General features: G+C 29.7%; 1 long non-coding RNA gene across 1 annotated transcript; it reads left to right on the top strand.

The window, feature by feature from the left end:
- Nucleotides 1–16,552: 16,552 nt before the first annotated feature.
- LOC114384493 lies at nt 16,553–19,224 on the top strand. Its single transcript, XR_003660704.1, has 3 exons — nt 16,553–16,634; nt 17,070–17,125; nt 19,159–19,224. It is a non-coding gene; the product is annotated as an uncharacterized LOC114384493 (long non-coding RNA).
- The last annotated feature ends 3,913 nt before the right edge of the window (nt 19,225–23,137 follow it).

Raw genomic sequence — 23,137 nt, 5'->3', positions numbered from 1 at the left:
AATCCTTTTACAAGTTCTAAACACACAAGGACAATCCTTCCTTTGTGTTTAGAATTCTTTTTACAACAAGAGACCCTCGGTCTCTTAATCCCTTAGAGAATTAGAAAGAGAAGAAGAAAGAATCTCTCTTGAAAGAGATAGATTTTACAATTTGAGCACTCAAATGATTCCTTAATGAATTGCAATTGAATTGGCTAAGGAATTCTTAAGAGGATAAAATGATTTTGCTCTTTGAGAGAATAAACACTTGTTGTTCTGAAAAACTCTGAGCAAATTCGTGTTCTAAGTCACATATATATAGACCATTGGTGGTCATGTAAAAACCTTTTGAGAAGTTGTGACTCTTAGAAACATTTTTCTGAAAATCTTGTCTGGTAATCGATTACAGAATTTGTGTAATCGATTACAACTTTTAAAATTTGAATTAAAACGTTTATTAACTGCTGGTAATTGATTACCAATATTGTGTAATCGATTACACAGTCTAAAATTTGAATTCAAATATTTAGTAGCTGTTGTAAATCATTTTTTGCCACTGGTAATCGATTACCAGAGAGTAAATCTCTTGAAAAATACTTTTTAACTTAAATTACTTGGCTAAACATTTTAGTAAATCTCTTGAAAAACACTTTTTAACTTAAATTACTTGGTCAAACCTTTTGCTATGTCAATTAGGAATTCTCTTCCTAAAATATCTTGATGTTGTGGCTTGTATTCTTGAATCATTGTCTTGAATTTAAACTTGAAAAGCTCATTTGCATCATTTGCATCAAATCATCATGATCATCATCAAAACACCAAAGGCATTTGCTTCTACATTTGTTTCACTTGAATCAAATTGAGTTCAAGTTAGAAAAAAAAAAGTCTATGCTAAACTTAAGTCAAATCTTGAATTATATAAATTATTGATTAAATAAATTCGACTTGAATCAATTTTAACTTTAATGGTTACTCATTACACACAAGATATATTGTTAGTGTAGAAATTTTAATAATATTAACCAATAAAATTATCATCAACATTATTTCTAAAATAATTATTATAATTTGTAATTAGATGACTTAATATATCTTCTTACTTTAATTTACTCTACATCCCCCCCCCCCCCCCCAGTTTTCACTTATACCGTGGTTGTATTCCCGTTCAATCAAGCTTAAATTGAATGAGACAAAGATCTGCTTAACATACATTTCAAAGTGTAATCAACTTAAACCAAATCGAATGTTGGAGTTTGTGTTCGAAGGACGTCTTTACATAATTACCTCACCACCACTTTCACTTGAGGGATAAATATCACAATTCCTTCATAGAGTGGAATAGAGATATGAAAAACAAAGAGCAAAAAAAGAAAGTGACATTCCGTGGGATTGGTGGTACCATTGGCGTACTGTATTGCTGCATGGTTTGTGGTGGGGTCCATTATTGGGCACTGTGAAGGAGTGAGTAAGGGATTTTTTTGCATTTTGGAGAAGAGAGTGGGACAAAACTTTTTTATTTTATTTTGGTGACTGCGAAAAGTAGGAATTAGAAATTAGGAATTAAACATAGCACGCGCGGAAAGTTGGGGGGTGATATTGGCCCGACATGTACACGAGGGCACAAAAAGTGACACGCGGAGTACAGTTGTTAGACGTTGATTGAGTCCAAAGGAAAATGTGGTGGGGACCTATATCCATTCATCATTTTGTTTATTTATCTGTGAAACTACCCATTCACTTATCCCTTGCTTCTGTTGTTGAGGTTGAGGGGGGTCAAGCCAATCTTTGACATAGATAATACCACCCACGATGCATTCCTACGTATATGAGGGTAGTGGGGTATACTATACTATATACTTGAGTTCATATTCTAATTTTCATATCCAATAAAATGATCCAAGTGAGTAGATAGTAAAGTTATTCTAATTTAATTTGTGCTTTTAAGTTTAAATGTTAGATATATAGTTGTATTAAATATTTAGTTAAACAATTTGATCATTTTGAGTGGTTGAATTACTTATTTCATATAAGATTATTTTTTGTGAAAGATATTTATGATTAATATAAAAAAATAATAAATAAAACAATTAAATAAGAATTAAAAGATAAGTATTTTATGATTTGATGATGTAAAATTTTACATTATTAAGTATTAACCACTCAAATATACTATGATGTAAAGGATTTTTATATTATTATCCATTCGAAATTACATTTTACAAGTTACTTTTTATTTGTTTTATCTATAATTATAAAACTCTTATCTTGCTTTTAAGGTTTCTTTGTTTTAAGATATTGTAAAAATATTAAAAACATATTTTCTAATATATTATTTCTCATCCTCAATTTATCATCAGTTAAAATGCATGTAAAATTATGACTCGTTATTTAATAAGAAATATTTACGACCAACTTCATTTAGTATGTCTCATAATCATTATGAATTTTAGTTACTCCATTTGTTTCATAGAATCTGTTACCTCACCTTAAGAGTTTTAATTTGTTTCAAAATACTTATCGCCTCAAAAAAATTAAAATACATTAATTATTTTTCAAATAATATTTTTGTTTGTTGACATCTTACATAAATATTTGATTATTTCACAACTGTGCTCTAATTCTTGTAACAAGAACATATTAATTTAAAAAATAATCATAATAATCTATGTAACTAGCTAGTATTTTTTTTTAAATGTGTAATTAGTATAAAAAATATAAATTATACGAAAAAAGCAATTATTAAAATAAAAATATATCCAAAATTTGTGTAATTAACATTCTTATTTTAATCCGAAAGCAAGCCACTGCCAATTACCATGGATAAAAAAGTGAAAGTATACTTGGAATGCACCACCAACAAACGCGTCACTCTACATATGTATGGGGGTGATAAAATCTAAACGTGGGCATAAAAATACTATGTATAATTAAATTAAAAAAATTATATAAACACAACGTGTTGTTGTATATGATCAGTAGCAATAGACCATTAAAAAAATTGTACAACATGGAATATATCATGTTGTAGGGCCATGGAGCCAATTGTTGGAGTGGCAGATTGAGGAAGGGCTTTATGCGTTGAGTTGAGCGTGGGTAAACTCCACTAAGGATTTTGTGGAGAATCCACTCTTAAATTTGCATGTCCTAGCTAGCTAGTGAGTACTTACTCACTTGTGCAGTAGTGTCCTTATTTCTCATGATGAGAAGCAAGTCTCTTTTGTGTGCCAAAAGAAATTTCATTTGCTTACCTCTATGTGTTTAAAAGGAGATACACGAGATGAAAAAGATGTGTTATAATTGACAAATAATTATATTTTTTTAAGTATGTGATTGAAAATTTCATCTTTTAATCGATATGTGCTTATAAAATATCATTAGTTTGATAAAAGAGATTGATTAATTTTTTAAATAAATATTAATATCTCAAAAAATTAATATTTAACTCTCACTTAAGAAATGTCCTAGTTCAACCAAAAAAGGCAATACACGAGAGAAGAAAATATTGATGACAAGTGAGACATTCCTTTTTCTTAGTGGTTCTGAAATTTCAATTAACTACCTCACGATTTCATGCTTGAAGAATCCCTCATGTACACGTTTCTGGAAATAGTGATCGGAGGGGAGGTATTTCATATTTGTTGAATCAACAGAGAAGATTATAGTAACGATGATCGACAGCAACAAGATATTAGTTGCTATGTTGGTGGTGAAGACTTTATCAAGATACATAGCAAAGATGATAATCATAAAAGAGAAAAATGGTAGTGGGGAGTGCCAATAGTAACAGACAGAGCGACAATAGTGAAATGAAGATAAAAGTGGTTTAATTGAGATAGTGTAATTTAAAACTCGTGTTCAGTTTAAACACTATAACAAAATTATTTTCTGAAGTCAGTGATTAACTTGTACATAAGCCTTAAACTTGTGCTAAATGAATAGCACATGCATTATTGACCATTAACTTAATTAAGTCATATGCTTAGTTGCTTACATTTGAGTTATTATTATTATTATTATTATTATTATTATTATTATTATTATTATTATTATTATAGTATTGTATTTAATATTTGTGTAAAGTCAATTTTTTCGTTATTATTATTATTATTATTATTATTATTATTATTATTATTATTATTATTATCCACTTTGATACTTTTTTTATTAATTATTTATGATAAAATAATTATACGTGTTCTCAAATTTTATGAGAAGTGTTTTCAGATATAGTTTATGATAAATAAATATATAATTATTTAATTATTGTTTAAATTTAAAAAAAGGTAAAAATTGTTGTGTTTTAGCTTTTGACAATTGGTTTCTTAACTATTATATATATATATATATATATATATATATATATATATATATATATATATATATATATATATATATATATATATATATATATATTCTTAAAACTTACAAGAACATTTTTATTTATTATTTTAAATAAAATAACGTGTTACTAGTTTAGGATCAACATCATATGGAATCAAATAAAATTTCATTTACTGTTTTAGCCGATGTTACTTCTATCGCGTTCCCTCGCAGGTTTTAATCTAGTTGGTTTGGGGTTTTCCCATTCATTCTCAAAAATAAAAAAATAAAAAATACAAGTTCATTTAGAATAATTGAATTTTAAAATTGTATAAGTAGTGCAAGAACAAAGTTTTCAGCACATGATAAATTTGATCTATAAAAATAATTTTTCTCTAGTATTTATAATAAATTATTATGCAATAGTTATAAAATCATTTTTATATTCAGTGAGAACATTTTAATCTGTAGTTTATGGCAAATAAATACGTTAGATCGCAGCTATGAGTATAAAGTAACACATAGGATAGATATATGGACATGTTGAGCAACAAACTCAAAGACCTTAAGATTTTTGGTTGAATATAATATCAAATTTACTTATGGGATTAACTTATGATTCATTGAAAGATATTTCTCCAATGCTATATCCCGTTGTTTTTTCTAACAAGTGATATTTTACTCCCATCATATTTCCTAACAAATTAAACATTAAGTTTTTGCCTATTGTTATAGAAATAGAAAAAACATGTTACCTCTTTTTACTATGACTTTTAATCATTATATACTAAAATTACTCTCATTAAACCAACATCTTTAATAAAGATTGTCTGTTGTACTTTAAAAATTTATTGACTATTATATGTTTTAGGAACCATTTTAAGAATTGTTAACCAAATAATGACCAATAGTTAAAAATAAATATTTTATATTTATGCTTTATATAAAAATTATAATTATCAATAAGAAAATTTCCAATAGTTAAATAAATTATTATCTATTTTATATTAAGGAATGGTTTTATAACCCTTAATAAGAGAATTATATCAACTGTTAAAAAAAACTATTAATTATTATATATTTTATAAATGATTTTACAATTATTTACATTAGAAAAGTTGTTACTAATTATTGTATTATTTTCAACCATTGATAAGAAAAATGTTGTTTAAGGTGAAAATAAATAAATTATCATGGTATTGATACAAAATTATTCCGACGGAAAACAATGACAAACTTTCATCATAAATACACACAAGATAATCATATTTCTTTCTCAACAAAATTTATTTCATATCTAAAGATTAATCAGGATTCAAATATTGTACCACTTGGTTAAGAGTTACAGATCGTTATCATTTGTGTCAATAGTTATTGGTGGTGGAAAAAAAAATTTATAGTGAATTTAGTATATATTTTCTTGATTTTTAATTTAATTAATGGTTCTAAGTCAAATTAAGAAACCACAAGTGTACTTGGTAACAATAAACATTGTAAAAGCGCTTAGTACGTACGTGGAGTTTAATGAGGGTTCCTTTAGTTTCCATGTTAATGTGGGGAGACAAAGAGTGCAAGTACCTTTCAAGACAAATCCACAAAACACAAAAGGTGTTGTGGTTTATTTGAACTATGCAAAACAGCTCCAGGATCATTTTCAGGAACTTTTTGTGCAAATTTCTATTCCGATGCAACATACTTTTATACAATGTCTCCCTAGAGTCAATGGGTTTAATCATTTATACACAGCAGTTTGCGAAATTGCGATCTCCCTGCCCTTTATATAATAACTTTCCTTAGTCAAACCTTTTCTGATTTCAGTTTCTTTTAATTTCCAATATCATTAGTAACATTGTCTCTGCATACATTAGAGATTAATTGGAGGCCTTATATTTTTTTTTCCTGAATTAAAGATCACAAATATCTTTCAATCTATTGGCTCAAACATTAATTTTATTTGTCACTACCACGGTATAATTTTCACTATCTCAAAAAAAATTATACATAAAGAGAATTAAACACAGGTTTTCTCCTGACTTTTCGCAGTAATACTATTCATACTATGTGTTACCTATATATTCTTATTTTTATTAATTTCTCTTATTCTACAAATTCTATTGCCATACTGAATTCAAGTTCTAGCAGATAAGATCATATAATGCATAAGCTTTTTCTTATATTGATTTTTTCAGATATTAAGAGAGATATTATGTCTATGCATGAACTTGCACCAAGGCTAGTCAGCCCCAACCAACGGCCAAAGATTACTTCCATAGTATAGAAATCACTAAAGGAAACATTATCTCTTTTAATATAGTTTTTATACAAAAAAAACCAAAAGGCAGCAAATTAAAAAATTAAAATATTTTCCAAAAAAATCTCGTGTGGTGCCTACTTGTAATGTATAAACAAAACAATTAAAATGAGAGGCAACAAACTTTCAGCAAAAGATCACACTTCTATTTATGTTTTTTTTTTTTAGATACAACACTTCTATATATGTAAAAGAAGGCAATTTGTGTAAGGATAATGCTCAGATATACTATGCCTCAGTATTTAATTATACATATATTAACTATCTTCTTGCTAACAAACAATTTTTTTAGTTGTATAATTGCATTCTTTTTATGCATCTCTCTCGTTCGTCACCATTTTTCCTTTAATTTCCATTTAAATATTTTTTTCACTGAAAATAAGTATTCATGCACAATAGAAAGGGGATATTAGAACTAAAAATGACAATTTAAAACAATAATGTAATTGTCATCAATTAGACTTTTTGCTTGTACGCAGTACTAAAATCTTGACAATATATGGTCCATCTCCTCGTCGCCTTGACAATAAAGGCAGAATTGGCATTAATTTATTTCTTTTGTTAAAAACAAAACCTTAAAGTACGATTGAACATTTCTACTTAGGTAGGACCAAATTATAATTTGAATATAAACTAGAGAATATGCATCAGTATCTGCAAAATGATAGTTTGACATCTAACTACAACAACTTTGATTATTTGAGTATAATCTTGATAGTACTTGAAAATTGAATTTGTCATTGATTTTCGTATCTTTGATGATGTCAATAAAATTATACATATCAAATCCAGGTTTATCTTGTAGCCAAAACTCAAATCCATATTCATTATTTATTTTTTCCCTTCTTTCCAACTCTCTTTGTCATGGAATATCAATCTTATGACCGAATCATCCCAAATTGATTGAATATTTTCAACTATTAGTTTGTTCAAGTAAAGACAGATTAGGTTGTAAAAAAAAAAAAAAGTAAAGACAGAATAGATTAAAACGTTTCCCTTAAAAAAAGAAACGAAAAGAAAAGGAAGACAAATTCCGGCGTGATAATAAATATATCATAACTTAAATCTGCTGTTAAGAAAGATACTCAGTTTATTTATTAGTGATTTAGTTTTGCCACCATAGTTCAAATAAGATACTGTAATATATACTTTTAAAATATGCAAAAATATCAATCAAGTTAATAGTTACAATTCAGCATTAGATCAATGAAATTCACATTCGTGATTATTGAAAGAAATAACAATAATAAGTGATTATTGAGAGAAATAAGAATAATAAATAATGAATATTAATTAGATCATGTTTAAAGGGTCACAAAACTCAAAGATAGATGAATAAAACTTTTTTAAATAGCCATGTGATCATTAACTTAATATTATATATATATATATATATATGATTGTAAGTTTTAGATTTATAATTCTTGTTTCTTAGAATGAGACTTATTTTCACTAAATATATGCTATCTAAATCCGTACTCATTTTAAAAATATGAGAATAATAAATTTAGGTTATTAAACCAAACACATATAGTCAGGATTAAAAATTACTTAATGGTCACATTGACTTAAAATAGTTATGCGTATTTATCTTTTAATAACAATTGTTCAAATATAATTTTGATACAATATTTTTTTATTATTTTATTTTATATTTTAACCCACAATTGTCATGCGATTCAAATAAACAAAAAAAAATCTAATTTAGTTGATTGAACAGAGATACATGAGTTATTATAAATTTCATGATATTAATTTTTGATTTTTACTAATAAATAAAAAAATTCAAATATGAGTCATGAATTTATCTTCTTTATCTATTAGTAATTGAAAGGATTTACAAGGAATATGCTTGATGATTAGTGTAGTGGTAAATAAATTTAAAGAAGACACTATGCTTTGAAGAATTCATTTCTTTTTGGACACCATTGATGACTTTGTATCAAATATGGAGCATTGAGCTATCAGCGGCAAGCGTGCTTGGTGCCTACTGGTTACTGCCTGGTGTGCTGTCGGGCCACTATGTTTCTTACCTGTCTCCACTGCCCAATATTGCCTTTTATTTTATACCTCTTTCTCTTTTTCTTCATTCTTCAAAAAATTAAAAACCAAAATCACAAAATGCGCATAACACCAACAACATACGGGACAATCTCATTGTCTAAATTCTTGCTTTCACTGTGATGGCTGCGGCTGCATGCCCTTAGTGCTTCTGGGTGCTCCAAAAGTAATTTTACATGTTTCTTCTTGTTTCCTTTTATTTATTTATTTTTAATTTTTTTAAATTGTTATATTAATGAGTTGTTGATTTTGAGTGAAACGCCGTCAATTTGTCTCCACTCACACGTGCTGCTATGTTGATCGTGATTGAACATAACTTTTCATAATGCATGCTTAATAATGAATTTGGCTTCTCTATTTTTTTTTTGTCCATGCTATCCCTGCTTTATCTCATTAAAATCATATAATTTTTATAATTTTTAAAATTAAATGTCACTATTAAATATATTAAATATTAACACAGTATGTATTTTTATTTTAATGAGGCAATACAGAAACAGGATGAAAAAGGATAACAAAAAAAGTCAAATCTCTTAATAATAGTACATAAAAGCTTCATAGACGAAATTTCGATGAATGAGATTGCATTATACACTTTTTTAACTTCTTTTGGATGCGGGATAAATAGGTAAAGTGAATTTGAATTTTGCAAAGCAGGTCTTATATTTCTTTCATACAATTTGTTTTGACATTTGAGGTTAATTATCACTTATTTGTTATGTATATGCAATGTGAAAAAGAAAATGGAAAAAGTCAGTGGTCAGTACTGCCATTTGACATTTGACATTTGACATTGGATAGATAACAAATAAGTGATTCATTATATAGCTGTTTTCCTCGCAAAACATTAGTTACATTAATTATTTTTATATAAATTGATAAGTATTTCACACATTGTATAGTTTTTTAGATTTAAAAAATATTTAAATTATAAATAAAGCATGTATAATTAATAATTCATAGTCTTGATATTGAGAGAAAAATTTAACATTATAACAAAAATTATGTTATCTCTTTAAAATTTTAAAATTCAAATTCTAACATGACATGTTATTTCTTGAGAGACAATAAATTATAAAGAAATTCAATTTTAAAAACCACTCTAATTCAATATAGTTGTATTCGTAAAAAAAAAAAAAAAGACATATCATTTTTAGAATTGATTCAACGATGAGCAAGATTTAAACAAACTTCAGAATTCTTTATTTTAAATAAAAGAGTCATATATTAGATCTTTTTTATCAATATATGTTCATGCGATGCTTTCTTATGCATTAAGAGACGATGCTAGAGGAACCACATATTCCTTCGTACGTAGTTCTCATTTTGTCTTTTGTTTTTGTTTTTTTATCGTCGTGTATATATATATAAAAAAAATTCCATCTTCAAGAGAGATCGAATAACATACATGATAATTCTCACATCTTTTAAGGAGAGTTTAATTCTTCACTGAAAAATAAAATAAAATTTAAAAAATGTTTATTTCTTATAATACAGCCAATGTAGATAAATTGAAGTTATTGCTTAATCAATGTGACTTTTGATGTAATGTCAAACTTGATAATACTTAATTTGATCTAATAAATTTAATTGTCAAGTATGGTTGTTGAATAAATGTAAAATCACATTATGGTTTTTAGCTATGTCAATTACCCAAATTAGAGGCTGCAATATGAAGGAGTGAATCTGTATTTAGATGTTTGTAACTTGGTCCGGACACTACATGATCTAAAAATAAAATATGATAAGATTTAGATTCACCTAGCTTTCCTCAGACACCAAGCGTCACAAATTTCCTTAATGCAAGATATACTCACTGTGGGTGACATCACCATCACCCCTCTTACTTTTGTTCTCTTTTCTTTATTGTGGTTGTGGGAAATTTATCCATGAAAAATAGAAATTGGCTTTCCATGATGAATTGGATGAAGTGCTTGATGTCAACTTTGATAAGGTCTATGCATTACAAAGGTCTCCTCGGACACCAAATAATCACTATGTTTGGTCTCTAATTGGTCACTGTTTCTAATATACAAATAAAGTGACCAAAAACAAAGAATTTGGCCTTCCATGACATGGACCATCACATATTTTCATTCCATTCATTTTATAGTGCCGCCCAGCCGAATAATGCAATTTAAAATTAATAAACTCTCCAAAGTAATTAGTTATGATGATCGTTAACGCGTGCTGCTACAGAAAGAGAAGAATGCTAGCATAGCATCTAACCAAAAAAAAATTATTAAGAGAGAACAAAAATGAAGAACATAATAGGTGTGTTCAAGAGCATAATTTGGGCTAAAAATGATTAGGGAATGAACCATGCACCTTTCAATTGCCGTCCTAGCCAACATTACATCTTAAACAAGTGCCCACTAATTTCTTCAAAAAAATAATTTGAAAAAATAATGGCAATCAAACATACACTTTTTTTTTGTTTTAAGCTATATGTAATTTACTTGCCATGCCGTCCTTACTTAAGACCCCTTAATTTTAATGTCTCAGTCAGATCCTACAGCTATGCAACAAAATAAAGATCTGTCGAGGAACATTAAACTCTATCCTAGCAGCAATTAAAAAATACACTTAATTTCTGATAATTTCGGTCAATTTTTATATAATTCATAATAAAATCTTATTAAAAATTATAAATTAAAAAAAATGACTGAGTCACGTAAAAACATAATAATATTTCGATTAAAATATATTTTTTATATCTGAAAAATAAGATGTTTTTAGATTATTACCTCAAATTTATTTTTGATCAATTACGTATCTAAAAATTTTATATTTTAACGTAATATTTATCGTTCGTCTCGTTTTGGTAAGTGATGATTTAACAGATAAAATATCATGTCATCAAGATTAATCATTAACATATCAGTGTCACATCATTTTATTATTATTTAAATTATTTAAAAAATTCAATTTTCTTTCTTTTTCTTCTCCAATAGAAAACAATCTGGTGGCACCACCGTCATTCAACCCTTATGGTGGTGGCGTTGTGTTGGACAACCGTAGTGGTGTGAGATTGTTTTATGTGGGTAAAGGAGAAGAAGGAGAATTGAATTTTTTTTAAATAATTTAAATAATAAAAAATGATATAGCAATGATATATTAATGATTATATTTAATGACATGATACTTCATCATTCAAGTCATTACTTAACAAAATGAGATTAACAAAAAATATTATATTAAAATTTAAGAATGATTCAGATACATAATTGAATAAAAAATAAATTTTAGATAATAATCTAAAAATATCATATTTTTCATATATGAAAAAGATATAAAAAATATATTTTAACCTAACATTTCAAACATAAGTCATGAAGGGGAAGCCATGCAATATGTGTTGTCACTATTCTCTCACCTTTTGATTGGTGGGAAGTTAGGGTGGAATAGAATTGGATATAGGATGCGGTTGCTGTATATGTATATTTATGACTTATAATGCTTTAAATATTTTGCAACCTTCTAGGTAGAATTTTTTGGTGCTTTGTACATAGACATTTTTTATGCCTTATATTTTAATATACATAATTTTTTAGTTGACAATTTTTTTTTCTCACCTTCTAATAAAATTCGGAGTTTGTGGAAGGAAAAAATTTTAAAAATAGTTTTCTAAGCGATAGATTTGGTTGATATTTTAAAAATTGGAGTGGTAACTGATTGGATAAAACACTTTTGAACCGTTTAATAGTTTATTAATAAGCTTAAATGTGTAAGATCTATCATAAATTATCGAATTTTTTATCTTGGATTTCTACAAAATTTTCTTATATATTATCATACAAATTAATCTTTCCAATATTATTACTTATGACAATATTATATCATCTTCACTGAGAATAAAAATTTAAAATAAAAGTTTTAATATATCAAGATTCAAAATAATAATAAAAAATTATTAGAGACCTAAAATAAAATTTAATCATTTATCATATACCTTAAACATATTTAAGTCTTATTAATATAATCATAATTAAATCAGCAATAACTTGTTTTACATTTTTTAAATATTATTTAAAAATTTTAAGTAATGAATAACATAAAATTAAAATAAACCCAAATATAAAATTATAAATAAATATAAAATAACTAAATTAAATGTTTTATAAGATTAAAAAAATCGATAAAGTAGTTTATACACATGCGTACTTCTTAAATACATGTTTTTATTTATATTAAAAATATTTTAGATTAAATTAACATTAAAAAATTTCAAAAATATCGATTCAAACTAAGTTCTTTTATCGGTTTTTACTAGTTTTGGATTAGTTCAACCAATTATTTACTGGTTTTCATTGATTTTGAGATGACTTAATTTTTAAAGCTAACAAACCGGTGGCTAGACTAATTATCGATTGGATGAATCAAACCTGCTGGTACGATCTAACTTTTTAAACAATGATTTTTTTATTATTTTCAATTAGAATTAAACTTTCACCTAAATAATTCAATAACAAAATCAACTTATGTAGATAAAATTTTAATTTTTTAATATTAATTAGACAACAATACCAAAAATATTATCTTTATTTCTACTCTATCAAAACAACGAACATTAAATCTTTACTAAAGCGTTTAATTCAATTTTTTATATCAGAAAATATTAAATATCAATTATTATTTTTTTATAGTGGGAAGAATTCAAATCTATTACTCTTCTCTCTTTTATCTTTTATCTTTTATCATCTAATCAATCTTATAATTTTTTATTTAGCTCAATGAATAATTATTGCAAAAAATTATTATAAAATCTTTAGGATCTATCTTTGATTCCTAGCTACTAAGAATTATATAAAAAAAAAAAAAAAAAAACCTAGATCTCCCACTTGCACTCTCTTCCTTTCTCTCTCCCTCTATTTCCACTTACTGTCCAAGTTAACATCGTTTGGTAGAACACTACTTCAATCGAATGATTAATTGGACAGTTACAGCTAAACTGTAAGAGCAGTTTCGTCAAGTTCAACTTACGCCACCTCTGCTTTCGGCTTGAGATCAATGGATATTTTTTAACCGTAAACCTAGATGATGACTGCAAGTCAACGATATTTGTTTAAGCTACCAACACTTCCTACTTGATAGGCAATATATTATTAAACAAAAAAATTAAATTCTAAATATTTATAAAAATTAGAGTAAATTATACTTGTATCTCTTGTATTTTTTTTCTCACATTGCACACAATATTCCTCCTTTTTTTTACATTATTTTTATTTATTTATGTTAACATTTTTAACTAACATTAATTGAAACATGTGACAAGAAGAAATTGTCCTAACATATTTATTACACTCGTATCACTGTATTTTTTTCAAATTACATATGATATCTCTTTCTTTTTTTACATTATTTTTATTTCTTTTTTGTTAATGTCGTTAACTAACATCAATTAAAATATGTGAGCAGATAAAATTATCCTAACATCTTTATTAAATACTCAATAACAAATTATCGATTGATCTTGTGAATAGACCTTTCTTAAGGCAATAAAAGTTCTTTCTTTAAAATTTAACTATTATTTCATTATTGTTAACATCTGAAGAAGATGTAGCTTTTGATTGAGACATTATATCAAACATCTAACATAAAAAATAAATACTTCAAAAAAAGGAGTTAAAAACACAAATGTAGGAGTAAAATACTAAAATTTGAAGCAAATAATCATATTCAATCAATAAGCATTGTTGAGAACACGCACAACAAAAACGTAGTAACCAAATGACCAACACACATAAAAAAAATTGAACTAAAAAAAAGAAAAAGAAGGAAGAGTATTAACATCTGCGTACCAATAAGGTGGGTTTACGTCCAACAAAAAGTTGGATTCATATCCAATTAGAAAAAAAAAAGTAAAAGTGTTAAAATATTTTCATGTTGAAAATGATGTCATGTCTTTTATGGAGTTAAGAGGGAAAAGATGAAGATATTTTAAACATAAATTTTCATTAAAAGTCATGTGACCAACATGTATTTATTTTCTGTTAAATTATTAAACGATTTTTAGGAGAGGAGGTCTGGATGTTATGCAATTTAACAAAAATACATGGGGTACGAGTGTGAGGAAAAAAAATGAAGATATTTTAGACATAAATTTTCATTAAAAGTCATGTGACTAGGATGTGTCTACTTTCTCTTAAACTACTAAACAATGTTTAGGAGAGAAGAGATCTTGGGAGTTAAATAATTAAAGAATTTTTGTATGATACAAAAAAGAGGAGTGTCTGATGCAATTAAGAAAAAAACCCAAGAGATCAAGTGTAATTTACTCTAAAAATTAATACTTTTCATAATTACTAAATCAATAAAATAGTAAATATGTTATATAATTTCAACATATTAAAAATACGTATAGTATTTTATATTTATATATAAAGTAATATTAGAAATTTTATGAAGAGAATTTAACGATACTTGAATATTCTCTTCGACAAACCTCCTTAAATAAAGAAAAAAATAAAAATTAAAGGACAAGGTAGAAAAGCAAAAACAACATTTGTTGAGTTTTTAAATAACATTATTTAGTGAAGAATCTAACGTTCAATAAAATGTATAAATTATTATAAATATTCCGATTTCAATTATTGATGATAAAAAAGTTAATATTATTTTTGCATCAGTTTTTTAAATCATTCTTTTGTTGTCGTTTTACGTGCATAACAAAATAAAAAATACATTTCAACACATTTTTATTATTTTTCAAACAAAAATAAAATGATTTGGATTAATTTTTCTACAAAAATGATGTAGAAGTATTAACATGCAAATAACAAAGCCTGTGATTAATTTAATGCAAGACAGCAATTTCTATGGTGGCTTCTACCGTGTGTGACCTTCAAAGGTCTCGCACGGTGCAAAAATATTTTAGAGCCATGCGATGAAAATGGAGAGTTGGATGGATGAGGGTGCACGGGATGGAAAAAGTATCATATAATTGTTCCACTTTTTTTTTAAGCTTTTTCTCTCGTGAGCATTCCCTTCCCCTCTCAAGAAAATAAGGGGAAAAAAAAATCGTGCCAATCAAAATCAGTGTTGGATTTGTGTTGTGTGCACAAGTGTCATTATGTTGTGCATTCAGGTGCCATTGTTTCCAATATTGTGTAATTGTATGTAAATAAAATAAAATTTTAAGAGCGTTGGAATGACGAGACCTTCATTGTATTGTTGAATTCTTATGTTGTGGGTTTTATGTTGATGAAGCGATATTAATTTATTCTGTTTTTGTGAGCAAATGTTTCAGTAATGATTTTTGGGGATAAAAATTCTTTTTTTTTTACATAAGAAAAAAAAAGACAATTTGCTACAATTGAAACCATGGTATCACTACTAAAAAAACAGCTTTCTACATCGCCCAATTAACATCGGTTATAGCTAAAACCGATGTTAACGAAAGCACGGTGACATTTTTGTAAATAAGTAGACTTAGTTAACATCGGTTTTGGAAAAATCAATGTTAGTATGTCGTTGTTAACATCGGTTTTGTAAAAACCAATGTTATCGAGTCGATGTTAACATCGGTTTTATTATAACAGATGTTACGTAGTTGATGTTAACATCGGTTATTTTTAAAAAAAAAACCGATGTTGTTATCATTATAAATTAAACTTCTGAAATTGCACAACCCGCGCGCTTGAACCCTATCGTTCTTCTTCTTTCTCCTTGCGCTTGAACCCTATCGTTCTTCTTCTTTTTCCTTGTGTCAAAGTCGCCTGCGCTTCCGTGACTGCAACCACATTGTGGAGATCGTGTTTGTGGAGATCGTCTTTGCCACTTATCCATTGAGGTACGTCCTTTCATTTTAACATTAGGCATTCGTCGTTTTAACCCATGGCTTTATTGTTGTTTCTCCTTCTGTCTGAGTTCGTGTTTGTCGCAAACTGGGCTGCGCTTCCATGACTGCAACCACATTGTCGAGTTCGCGTTTGTGGAGTTCGTGTCTGCGCTTCCATCGAAGGTATGTCTCTGTTGTATGTTAATGATGAAAATCCATTGTTCAATGGTCTGTCTCTGTTGTAATGTTTCGAAACCCTAGTTAGGCACAAAGGGTTAATCGTAACTGAATGTGTAGTGATTTAGGACCATATGTAACTGCCTTAAGCAGTTATTGCAAAATAAATTATGGAGTAACAACAGGGGGGTTAGAAAGTTTTTTGTGGGTTTTCAGGAAGGGAGACATGAGGCTGTCAAATTTACATAGAGGGTTTCAGGGACAAAGCTTTGATTTACACAGAGGATTTCAGGGACAAAGCTTTGATTTACATATTGAATTTCATCCAAATTTTTGACAAGTCATTGTTACTTCCATGAATATTGATATTGTATCATGCTTAATTATATGCATTTGCTTATTCTGATCATTGTGTGTTGTGTGATTATTTCTTCCATGCAGGTACATGATTCCTATTTGTTGTGAGAGTGAAATGATGGGCAGCAGCACCAACTGAGGTGAGTTTATATTTCCTTTTTTTTGTCTTTATCTTTGTTAGTTTGTTATATATTTTTTATTTTAAATGTTTGAGTTTTAAATGTGTAAAAAATAGAAATAGAAAGGTCTGCTGATTTCTTAGGAATTCCTTGCTGTTTCATGGCATTCCTTTTGAACCTCAAAAGGTGTTTATGATGGCCTTTGGTTAAATTTCTGATTATATGTATTGGGGTCCTTGTGTTGGGTTATTGTTGGGTTTGTTTTGCTTTTTGGAAGGTGGCACTTTTGTGTCTTGTATCTTTTATTTTCAGTACCTGTGGTACTGTTCTGTTTAATTTTTTTTTTTAACTACAAAGATAATTTATATTGATAATTAGAAGTATCAGTGGTACTACAGATTACAAAGAGACATTACATCAAAAAATAGCCATATAGGCACCCAACAAAATACAACATATAAAACCAACCCTTCCTAATAGTGTTAAATAAATACTAAAGACATTGCTAAGGACCACTGTGTAAAAAAGACAGTGAAGTCCTTTTCCCACCCCTTCAGCCAGGTCCACATAAGGAAAAGAGTGGTGTCTACCAATTTAGAGATATCAAAGGATTGGTTTTGAAAAATTATATCATTCCTGACTTTCCAGATTGAGTTTGTGGCTGCCAGCCACCAGATTTTCCATCTTCTACCAACAGCTTGTGTTCCTACAGTAGGAGCATGTTGGAAAAAATTATCCATTGGTCTACAATGGATGGTTTTGTGTTCCTTCACCCATGATAGGAATTCCCACCACAGAGGTTGAATTTTTTCACAGGTGAAAAATAAATGGGGAGCAGACTCAGGCTTGTTGTGGCAGAAAGGGCATAGATCATTATTAATTAGAATTTGCCTCTTGGCCAGGTTGTCCTTAGTGGGAAGTCTATCCCATAACAACCTCCAGGCAAAGAATCCCATATCAGCCACTATATGATTTCTTTGAGAGGAAATTGAGTACAAATTTGGAAATTGATCTTTGAGTGGAATTCCATCCTCAGCCTAGGCATCTTCCCAAAATAAAATTTGATCACCCCTACCCATTTTCCAGCAGAATTGTTTAGAGACAACAGTCATATTGTGATCTTGATTGAGTGCCTTTAGGTCAGCCCACTAGGTGGAGAAATTCTGTTTGTGAGGCCCCTGATCCAATCCTCTCCAGTCCTGATATTTAGAAATCAGGATCCTATTCCACAACTGTTCTGGTTCGTGAAACATGTACCATTTCCACTTGATTAGTAGAGAATTATTTAAAATTCTAAAATCTTTGATCCCCAATCCTCCTGCATCTCTAGAAGCACAACATTGTGTCCAAGATACCCATGCAATCTTCTTCTGTTTAATATTAATATACATATTTTTTCCTTCCAAAAAAAAAGGATAATCCAGTTGTCTGCAATGCAGGATATTAGCTGCTTCTAGGGCCCAATTGACTCCACCACCTATAATCCCAAACTGAGTTTTGCCAAAATTAATGTTTACACCAGAAGCTAATTCAAATCCTCTTAGTAAAGCCTTTAGAAGTGGAACATATTTTAACATATCAAACTTTTTAAAAGTAGAACACATTCTGGAACTTAAATGAAATAAAAAGGTTAAAAAGGAAAGACCAATAGAAAACATAATATAAACGGAAGCATGAGCTATATAAGCAAGCTGAAAAAAAAACCTGGACAAGGAAGCATTTCAAACTTTACAGTGACTGGGTACTTAGGTTAATGGGTGGATAGGCGCTATCATTCTTTGAATGCCATCATCTACCTTTAATGATTCGCATCTAAATTGGTCCCTGTTTAATTAAATTAATTAGTTATTGCTTTAGTTTGACTGGATAGAAGTATGATATGTATTCTTAAAAAATTGTCAATGAGCTGTTTGATAAAATGACTGAAAAAGGCTTTAAATACACTCTCAGTATAATGTCTTTTGAGAGTCAATGTATCACCATGAAGTGAGAGTCATATTGTTGATAAAAGGCTTTAAATACATTGTGGCTAATTTCTGTATGGTTTTTTTTAGGGCTATCATTTACTACTGCTAATTGGCGTTGCTGTGGAAGCGCTTTGATTATATCTTTGAAGCCTGAAAGTCAGGTATTTATATCTTTGATTCGAAAACTAATTTGAAATTGTTGTTGTATGCATTACTGGTATATTTGTAACTTATGCTATGCCTGTCTACATGACCTTTCTTTCATTGGACTGATATCTTTGAAGTATTTACTGTGATTTAAACTCTCAGAACTTGTTCATTGTTAGTGTTGAATGTTTCTGTAATTTTATCTGCTTCCCTTCTCTCTCTCTATATATATATATATATATATATATATATATATATATATATATATATATTGTGACTGCCACTGCCCTTCTCTCTCTCTTGTATTATCTTTTCTTTTATCAGCAAAATTATAATTTGTATTAATAACTGTGAGTACCAGAGGTACTAAATATACAAGGTAGAAACCAGCAGACTAGCAGAACCATAGGTCCTACGAATCAGGTGCCAATCTAAATAGAATACAATAACCCTGCACTGCTACCCTAATAAAAAAATGATGTTGATAAATTACTAGACCAATAGTTGTAGGGCTGGGCAAAGCCTTTCTCCAGTTGTCTTGTCCGCAAATCCTTTTTTTTTTTTGCTCAGCAAAATTAGATATTATATATATTGAAAACTACCCTGCATTTAGTTGCTGTTTTATAACAAAACCACTTACAACAAGCTAATTGATACATAGATTCTGAATCCTCTACAGCCTATTTACTAAACACTTCCTTTAGGTTGAAGGACCAGTGATTAAAATGTGTTCCAAAGTCTGTCTCCATATTTCTAAATGGGCAGCCTCCTCCTCTACATCTCCACAAAATGGGCACTGTACCTCATTTATCACAACCTGCCGCCTTCTAAGATTCATCCTAGTTGGAAGTCTGTCCCTAATTAGCCTCCAAGCAAAAACCAATGATTTACTTGGTATTTTGAGCTTCCAAATGTCCACAAAGTCCAAATTCTGATTAGCTCCCATCTGTGCTTCCCATATCAAGTCATATCCGCTTTTTGTTGAGTAGTATCCAGTTTGATCATGCTTCCAGCTCCACCTATCCTCCCTATTTGGTTGAATCTGCTGCTGTGATAGTTCTCCAAGGAAATTATCTGCCATTTGAATTTCACTATCAAAAAGAGCCCTCCTCCAAGATAGCTTCCACTCCCATCCGCCGTTGGTGTTATTCCCCATATTCATAATGATTTGTTTTTGTTGATCAGAAATTCGGTACAGCCTTGGATATTTTTCCATTAATGGTATAGCATTATGTGTCCAAGGGTCCTCCCAAAATCTTAACTTCTCCCCACCTCCCACCTTCCAATTTCTTTCCGTTTTGACTACCTGGTTCTGTTGTTGCTGCTGACTTGATAGCAGGTCCCTCCACCAAATAGAGTCTTGGCTTCCTCCAATGCCCTCCAGCCTCCATACTTTGATATGAGTATTTTTGCCCAAGGTTCCTCTTGCTTGTGAAATAAGTCCCAGCACCATTTGGCCAGCAAAGCTGACTTAAAGGTCTTAAGGTCTTTAATACCGAGACCCCCTTTATCTTTTAGTTGGCATACTTCCTTCCAGCTCACCCAAGCAATTTTCCTCTACTCCATACCTCCCCCCCATAAGAATTGTCTCCTCCGCAAATTCCCTTTAGTTGGGATTGTATCTTTGTATCTTTACTGAGACTATGAACTCTGGAGATTATCAACCCCTTCCATTCGCTGCAAGAGTTCCAATATGCTTCCAGCTTTTATCTTAGCTCTATCAGTTCCATTTTCTTAACTATTTGTCCTTAAGATTTTACTGTTTCTTTTTGCTAATATGTAAATATAAATGGTATAAGGGTATTCCGTAAAAACATGGTCTATATTTACTTCTAAGATTGTTAGGGGTAAAAATGACCATGTCCCTATGGCATAGCCTTATATTATTTATATTTATATATAAGAAAAAAAAACAGTAAAATCTGAAGGACAAATAGTTAAGAAAGTTGTTCATTAGCTGTAAATATTTTTCCCTCCTCAAGTGCAAGCTTCTTGCGTAGCCGCTCTTGGTGCTCAGAAAATTCCAAAAACAAATCTCTCTTATTACTAGTTATTTTGAATTCTTTAGTTCCTGAATATACAACCTTCAAATTGTTGCTTGTTCCCCTCTTTCTTTTCTGCAAAAAACAAAATCAAATGTTGTGAAAACATGGATGAAATCACAATTAAAAAAACTTCAGAGTCCTTTGGTTAATTTGTCTTGTCTCCTTATGTGGTGGGGTTTTGTTTAATAATATTATACTTTTGCCTTCCAAAAAAAACTTATGACTGATCCTCTTTTCATTAATCTAATTTTGTATGTTATTGTATAAAAGATCATGGGTTCTCCACCTGCCTCCACTCCTCCTCCTCCTCCTCCTCCTCCTCCTCCTCCTCCTCCTCCTCCTCCTCCTGCTCCTTCTCCTCCTCCTCCTCCTCCTACTTCAGACACATCGGCTTCGACGTCTACCGTGAAGCGGACACTCAAAGCCTTACGTCTAAGATCGTTGTCCACTAGACCACCTGGTGTTGAGAGACCAGTGGTGAATGCTGATCCTACTATAGAGAAGGCTGACGGTCCCCACAAAAAAAAATTAAGAACATATTTGGGGATTGTGGCACATGATAAGGTGGACATCACCTACGAGAACTGGAAGGAGGTCCCTACTACTCAGAAGGACCTGATTTGGGAGGATATTTAGGTATTTCTCTTTTCTTATTTGATTGTGTGTAATTAATAGCTAAAAAATTTCATTATTGTAACAAATAAACTTTGTTTCATGTTTTCAGGCGGAATTTGATATCCCAGAGGCTTCTGACAGTAGGACGAAAAGGAGAGATGGAGGCAGTTTAAATCAGACCTCACGAGGAAATGGGCCCTTACAGCCGATTAGGACGGTGTCGAGGACACTTTCTGTGACCAATACGGCATCAGTAAGGAAAAGTGGGCTCAGTTTTTCCAGACTCACATAGACCCTTCTTGGGAGGTATGTTCCTTTGCCATTTAAGTTGTTTTTCATATCAAACATGATGTTGTTATACTTCATTCTACCCATTTCAAACATTATTGTTTAATTTTTCCAGGATTTGCGCATCAAGACACAGGCCATCCAGAAGCAGAATACTGCCCCCCACGTTTTGTCTCGTGGGGGTTATGATTATTTGAAGCAGAAGCTCCTGGATGAGAAGACCAAGAAGAAACTGCACAGTCAGGAAGTGTTGATGGCGTCATCGACACTCTATCCCCAGTCAGACGCCATGTGAAGTGGAAGATGGTCCGCACGAAGAAGACAGGGGAGATGACGACCGAGGCCGCAAAGGAAATCGCTGAGAAAATTGTAAGTCATTTTCAACTAACCATTACAATTATGTTTGAATATTTTGAGAATGCCATATATCACTGTGTGTTTTCTGTGCAAAATTCGTTTGAGTGTATGCATCAAAGAACTACACCGGTTATTTATAATTAACCGATGTTATACACAAAGAACTACACCAAATAAGTGTATGCATCATCAACGTTGACATCGGTTTTCTAGAAAAACTGATGTTAAGGGCATATATTAACATCGGTTTTCTAGAAAACCGATGTTAAACTAACATATTAACATCGGTTTTACTGGAAAATCGATGTCAACGTTCATCATGCGTACACTTTTGTTGTTGTTGTTCATTGTGTTTAACATCGATTATTTAGAGAACCGATGTTGTCATATGTATGTTAACATCGGTTCTCCAAAATCGATGTTAACATTCATACGTTCAACATCGTCACTTTCAACATCGATTTTAGAACCGATGTAGAATATTCTAAATAATCGATGTTGAAAGTGTATTTTTTAATAGTGTATCTTGAATATTCATTGACTAACAAATGTATATAAGGGCAAAAAAAAAAAATAGTACGTGGCAGACCTATTCCACGGATCTGACTTTTTTA

Source organism: Glycine soja, chromosome 14 (assembly GCF_004193775.1).
Source record: "Glycine soja cultivar W05 chromosome 14, ASM419377v2, whole genome shotgun sequence".
NCBI lineage: Eukaryota > Viridiplantae > Streptophyta > Magnoliopsida > Fabales > Fabaceae > Glycine > Glycine soja.
This window is presented reverse-complemented; position numbering and strand designations above follow the sequence as displayed.